The 7500-nt window shown below is 34.3% G+C and overlaps 1 non-coding gene across 1 annotated transcript; it reads left to right on the top strand.

Moving 5' to 3' along the window:
* The first annotated feature begins 1543 nt into the window (after positions 1-1543).
* TRNAF-GAA (transfer RNA phenylalanine (anticodon GAA)) lies at positions 1544-1616 on the top strand. The gene has a single exon. It is a non-coding gene; the product is annotated as a tRNA-Phe (tRNA).
* Positions 1617-7500: the final 5884 nt, after the last annotated feature.

The raw sequence follows: 7500 nt of genomic DNA, 5'->3' as shown, positions 1-7500 counted from the left end.
TATACTATAACTATATAACTATATAGTATAGTATAGTTCTATATAGTTATATAGTATACTTCTAAACTATATACTATAACTAACTATAATAATAATTCTGACTATTCTTCTGACTATTCTAACTATATCTAACTATAATATACAACATAATGTATTTATTTATATATTTATATTTTATATATTTATATTATGTTAATTATAGCTATAGCGAATCGGTCCTAAGATAAAAAAAAAGATAAGGATAAAGATACAATCTAAATGAAAATGAGACATTCCTCTGGTTTGATTCGGAAAAGGAGGAGATAGGACAAAAAAAAAGAAGAATGAATATCGACCGTTCCACTATTCCAAATCGCACTGTAAAAATGAAAGGGAGGGAGAAACATATATATGTTGGATATATCTATCCATATTGAATTGCGGATACATCAATGATAGAATCATTTCTGATTGAAACAAGGTTCATTCAATATAAATGAACTGATGGGGGATAGCCAAAAAAATCAAACAGCAGCATACACTTTTTCAATATAGAAATCATTATCTAACGAATTCAACGGGTCCAAACAAACAAAATAAATGAAAAGGATAGTTGGAATTCCAACTAGGTCTTGGTATCAAAGGGGATATGGCGAAATCGGTAGACGCTACGGACTTGATTGGATTGAGCCTTAGTATGGAAACCTGCTAAGTGGTAACTTCCAAATTCAGAGAAACCCTGGAATTAAAAATGGGCAATCCTGAGCCAAATCCTTATTTTGAGAAAACAAAGGTTTATAAAACTAGAATTTAAAAGGATAGGTGCAGAGACTCAATGGAAGCTGTTCTAACGAATGGAGTTGACTACGTTTTGTTGGTAGCAGGAATCCGTCTATAAAAATTACAGAAAAGATGGTCCTATATACCTAATACGTATGTATACATACTGCCATATCAAACGATTAATCATGACCCGAATCTATTATATTATAATTATATATAATTATAATATGAAAAATTCAGAGTTATTATGAATCCATTTCAATGGAAGTTGAAGGAAGAATCGAATATTCAATTATGAAATCATTCATTCCAGAGTTTGATAGATCTTTTGAAAAACTGATTAATCGGACGAGAATAAAGAGAGAGTCCCATTCTACATGTCAATACCGACAACAATGAAATTTATAGTAAGAGGAAAATCCGTCGACTTTTTAAATCGTGAGGGTTCAAGTCCCTCTATCCCCAATAAAAAGCCTATTTTACTTCCTAAGTATTTATCCTCTTCTTTTTTTTCATCAGTGGTTCAGTTCAAACAAAATTCACTATCTTTCTCATTCACTCTACTCTTTCACAAACGGATCCGAACTAAAATCCTTGGATCTTATCCCAATTTGGATAGAACCTGTACAAATGAACATATATGGGCAAAGAATCTCTATTATTGAATCATTCACAGTCCATATCATTATCCTTACACTTACTTGTCAAATTTTTTACTACTTTTTAGTCCCTTTAATTAACATAGACACAAGTACTCTACTAGGATGATGCACGGGAAATGGTCGGGATAGCTCAGTTGGTAGAGCAGAGGACTGAAAATCCTCGTGTCACCAGTTCAAATCTGGTTCCTGACACGTAAATAATGTATCGGATAGATATTCATACAAATTAATCGAGATAGATCGGGCGTTAATAGTCTAGAGCATGATACGTATTTACTCATCTAGATGTTACATATTTACTCATCTATTACATATATTTACTCATCTATTACATATTTACTCATCTAGATATATATATATATATATACCTCCCCTTGGGGGGATTGGTTACATATTTACTCATCTAGATGTATATATATATATACCTCCCCTTGGGGGGATTGGTAAAAAATATATGTATGGATGGTTATGGTAAAGAACAAAGTGAGATTATGCTCCCGTCTCTTTTTTCTTTCTTGTTTCTTCATACTGTGCTTTCTCTCATTCAAAAAGAATATTAAGTCTTCATCTATATTCAAAATAAAAATAAATAAGTAAAAGTAAAAAAAAACTTAAAAGTCGAGAGGAGTTAAAAGATAGCAATAGACAGAATGCACTTCAGACACAGTACAAATAAAATCCAATCCCTTTTCATTTCTTCATTTCATATTTTTGACATTTATTCCATTTCTTCACTCTTGCTTACGTTACTTTCCGAGGTCCATCTACATCTAAGTAAGTTATGTGCGCGGTACAAAGTTCATAGTGCAGAACTCTTTTGATTCATCCCATTGTTTCTGCTCATACGAAATGGATATGATCTATTCCAAATTTTGGAATATAAATGAAGTTTTTTTTAGGTTATCCATAATACGAATTAAAGTCCGGTTACTTTCTTTCATCTAGAACGGAACGTAAAAATATTCCTTCACTTGAAAGAAATCTGGAATCGTGTCATAGTCGTATTAAGTAAACATTAATTTCTTATCATTTAATGAGCATCTTGTATTTCATAGAAATTGGGGGTAATATAGTCCTTACGTAGGGGCCAACCTATCCAACTTTCCGGCATCAAAATACGTTTAAGGCGTGGATGATTATCATAAGAGATTCCCAACATATCATAAGATTCGCGTTCTTGAAAATCAGCACTTCTCCAAATCCAGAAAACAGACGGGATTCTAGGATTATTCCTTGGGGCAATACTTTTATGCATACCTCTTCTGGTTTAGCTATACCATACTGTATTCTCGTAAGATGATACACACTGGCTAAAAATCCGCCTGGTGCTACATCATAGGCACACTGGGAGCGTAAATAATTGTAACCATATACATATGAAATGACAGCAATGGAATCCCAATCCTCGGTTTTTATTTGTAAAGTTTCTATTCCTCGGCAATCAAAGCCCAAAGATCTATGAACTAAATCATGGTTGACTAACCAATCAGATAAACGATCCTGCTGCATCTTCTTGATCTCTCCCACATTTGTATTTGTATGAGTATTTCAATTTACAATGAAATTTTTAAAGATTGACCCTTTCTTTCTTATTCTGCACAAAAGAACCTTACCTTGTCTGATTCACTAATTCATGGGGAGATACTGAACTTTTGGATTTGAAAAATGTTTCAGAAGGTATCTCTGAAGTAGATGGTGATTGATAGAGCAATTCTTGATCATAATTTCCAGTATGAGTACTGCGTCTAACACAAAACTTGTGATTGGTAGTAAAACATCGATTTTCCTGTTGAGACACAGTTCTATCTTCAAAGATTTCTCGAGATATTTTCTTACGAAGTTTCGTTATAGCATCTATAACCGCCTCTGGTTTAGGTGGGCAGCCCGGCAAATAGACATCGACAGGAATTAGCTTATCGACTCCACGAACAGTACTCATAAGAATCAGTACTGAACATCCCTCCTGTAATAGTACAAGCTCCCATAGCAATGACATATTTTGGTTCAGGCATTTGCTCATATAATCTTACTAAAGAAGGAGCCATTTTCATTGTTACTGTGCCGGCTGTTAAAATTAGGTCTGCTTGTCTAGGACTCGATCTTGGTACCAATCCATAACGATCAAAGTCGAATCGCGAGCCTATTAATGAAGCAAATTCAATGAAACAACAACTGGTACCGTATAGAAGCGGCCATAAACTGGAAAGTCTTGACCAATTCGAAAGATCATTCAATGTAGTTGAAATAACTGAATTGGTAATTGTTTTGTCAACTAAGGGAAACTCAATCAAATTCATAACTGTCTCAATGTAATCTTTTCCTTCATTTTTATTTTGATTGTCTGAATATTCAGTTAAGACCATTCCAATGCTCCTTTCGCCATGCATAAACTGAACCAACAATTGGGATAAGCACAAAAATTAAAGCTTCGATAAATACAGATACACCCAATACATCGAAACTCATTGCCCATGGATAAAGAAAGACCGTTTCAACATCAAAAACAACAAAAACTAGAGCAAACATGTAATAGCGGATTCGAAATTGTAACCAAGCATCCCCAATGGGTTCTATACCCGATTCATAACTAGAGAGCTTCTCTGGTCCTTCACTAACCGGGGCTAAAACTCCGGAAATTACAAATGCCAAGATAGGAATAACGCTTGATATTATTAGAAATGCCCAGAAAATATCATATTCGTGAAGCAGAAACATAAATGTACTCCTATTAATGTGGAATATGCTGAATTATTCGATTCGAATCGGAATTGTCAATTCATCCATAACTTCTTATCTTAGGCGAAACAAGAATTGATTTTGATCAAATCAAACTGCATAGTTTAGAGTTTGTTTGCTGTGGGGCATGTTTTGTTTAAAGATTCATCTAATGGAATCCCACTTACATTTTGGATTTCGATTCTATTTAGATATGGTGTAGACATAGGATGCTCTTACACAAACAAAACTCTCTCACTTTGTCTTGGGTTCTCTATCCTCTAGAAAAAGGTAATAAAATACTAAAATATCCTATGCCTATAACTATTCCTATGCCTATAACTATAATAAATATCAATACCCTATAATATAGTAAAGTAAATATCCTATAATTAAATACTATGAATACTATATTCATTAGAATACTATGTTGATTATATATAATCAACATAATGAAATAATAATAATTTCATTTCCTTTTTTTAAAACTTAAATTTTTCAATAGTCATATGGGGTAAAATGTCTAGGGATTTCTAGCATATTCTATATTATTCGAAGTATTCCTTTTTCATTAAAATCTGGGTATAGGATCATTGCTTCTATTGATTTGATACGAATATGAATACATAATCTAATGCATCGAATGATTTTTTATCTTTTTCTTGTCCTAGATTTCATTTCTATTTTTCTTAATTGATTCAATCCGTTGAATTGAGAGGTGACATATAACAACTTATATCTTTCTATACAAAAAATTGGAAACTTGGAACCTGTACTATCCCACCTCCTCAGAAATAAATAAGAAGAATCGAGTTATTTCATTAGAGTTAGAATGAAAGATTCATTCTATTTCGGACCAATCTCTAATACTAAACAAAGATTACGATTTGGAATGAACCAAAATACTTGTTTGTTTTGTTACGGCAATACGCTTAATAATATAATGGTAAGACCAAGCAATGGGTTAGATTTCGCTACAAGAAAAAGGTTTTACAGCAAATACCCTATACTAGACAATGAAACATAGCAAAGAGTGGAGTAGTATAATCGACGGAATCATAAATGATTTACATAACATTTTCAAATAGAAAGAATCACACATTATCGAATGATTCGACGGACCAAATCAAATCCACAAACCCACTCAACTCATAGAATATAGAAGAAGAAACGTTAATATATTTAGGCCCAATTCGTTATCTCTCCATTATCTCTGAATCAATCAATAAGGTTGCTCTTGTTCTGCCAAAAAACGATTAGTGATTAGTTAGGGGGATTCTCCAAATACAAGACAAGACCCAAGACCAAGAAAAGAATAGGTCCTAGACCCATGTGACTTAGGATTAGACTTGGTTGGTCCCATAGAAATGAAAACCATACTAAACTATATACTAAACACTAAACTATATACTAAACAAAAATATAATATATTAGGATTAGGGCTATACGGACTCGAACCGTAGACCTCTCGGTAAAACAGATCAAACTGATTATTATCGAAATGATTCGAACTGTTTCAAAGACCCAACATGCATTTTGTTTGCATTGGGCTCTTTCATCAACTGATGTAAAGATCAGTTAGTCCACATATTTTTTCTTTAGAGGAAGATAATGAGATGGTTCCATGTGCTCTGATTTTATTATTTGTATTCTGATCTAGGAGCAATACCAAAGTGTTTCAAAGAAGGGTTATCTTGACTTAGGTCTGCCTTCGGCCTAGATCAACCTAAGTTAAATGGAATCTCTATCGCTCCGCTGCAACAGTCGAATATGAGACTTCATACACCTTAAAGTTCATAGGACGAAAAGAGGTTATTTTGAGGCCCTTATACTCATTATGCCTAGCATTGAATGGCTGGGTATTTACCTTATCAACTATCAAATCAATGGCGGGTTCTATTTGATTTGGCAACTGAATTCGCGCCTGAATCGGACCGAACCAAATATTTGTCAGGCTATTGTTCTCTTGTTCCCTCGAACCTATGGAGTAAGACATCGATTTCTCAATACGATAATTATGTTCATTGCATAATAGGCTCCTTTGAAAAGCATTGGCGCGCGTGTAAACGAGGTGCTCTACCAACTGAGCTATAGCCCTTGTCATAGACATCTTAACATATAGATAATTTCTTGTCAAGATGGATATTCCATAATCCACATCATAGCTCTCTGATCTATTTATTTTATTTACGCTTAACAGAACAGATTTATTTACGCTTAACAGAACAGATTAGTATTGCTTAGAAATAATATTCCACCTATAATCCCCGAAGTGATGGGTTCTTTTTGTGGTGATAAATGACCTACTTAACTCAGTGGTTAGAGTATTGGCTTTCATACGGCGGGAGTCATTGGTTCAAATCCAATAGTAGGTAGAACTTATTAGATACCGGAGTCGATGAAATGATATCTAATAAGTTTTTCTACCCCATCTTCTTTTTTTGTTTTATCAGATTAGACTTGATTGTGTTCAATTGGCAGAATCAACATGTGGTGTATAATAAAGAACTTTTTAAAAACTTCTCTTTATTATTTTGATGTATTGACTTGACTAGTAGGAAATAACATTGACAGCCTCTACTCGTGTCCTAGCTCGTCTGAGAGCTAGATTCGCTTCAATTGCTTGTCTCTTACCCTCAGCTCTACTCAAGTTAGCTTCAGCTATTTCAAGAGCTTGTTGAGCTTCTTGCGGATCAATGTCAGTACTTATTTCCGCATCATTTCCTAAAATGGTGATTTCATTATTACCTATTCTAGCGAAACCACCCATCAGAGCCACCGTTAACCATTGGTCGTTGTTGAGGCGTATTCTCAAAAGACCTATATCTACAGCCGTGGCAATAGGGGCGTGGTTTGGTAATACGCCAATTTGGCCACTATTAGTAGATAAAATTATTTCTTTCACTTCTGAGTCCCAAATAATTCGATTAGGAGTCAGTACACAAAGATTTAAGGTCATTTCTTCAATTTGCTCTCCTCTTCTAAGTTCATAGCTTTCGCGGTAGCTTCATCGATGTTACCTACTAAATAAAAGGCCTGCTCGGGAAGACTGTCTAATTCTCCGGAAAGGATCAGTTGAAACCCCCTAATTGTTTCTGCAAGACCAACATATTTTCCTGGAGAACCAGTAAATACTTCTGCCACGAAGAAGGGTTGTGATAAGAAACGCTCGATTTTTCGTGCTCTTGCTACAGTTAAACGATCTTCTTCGGATAATTCGTCCAACCCAAGAATAGCTATAATGTCCTGAAGTTCTTTGTAACGTTGTGAAGTTTGCTTAACTCTTTTGCGCAGTTTCATAATGTTCCTCGCCAACGATCCGAGGTTGTAACATAGTTGACGTTGAATCTAAAGGATCCAC

Source organism: Musa acuminata, unplaced genomic scaffold, assembly GCF_036884655.1.
Source record: "Musa acuminata AAA Group cultivar baxijiao unplaced genomic scaffold, Cavendish_Baxijiao_AAA HiC_scaffold_1041, whole genome shotgun sequence".
NCBI lineage: Eukaryota > Viridiplantae > Streptophyta > Magnoliopsida > Zingiberales > Musaceae > Musa > Musa acuminata.
The sequence above is the reverse complement of the archived record's forward strand: the minus strand, read 5'-3'. Positions and strand labels throughout refer to the sequence as shown.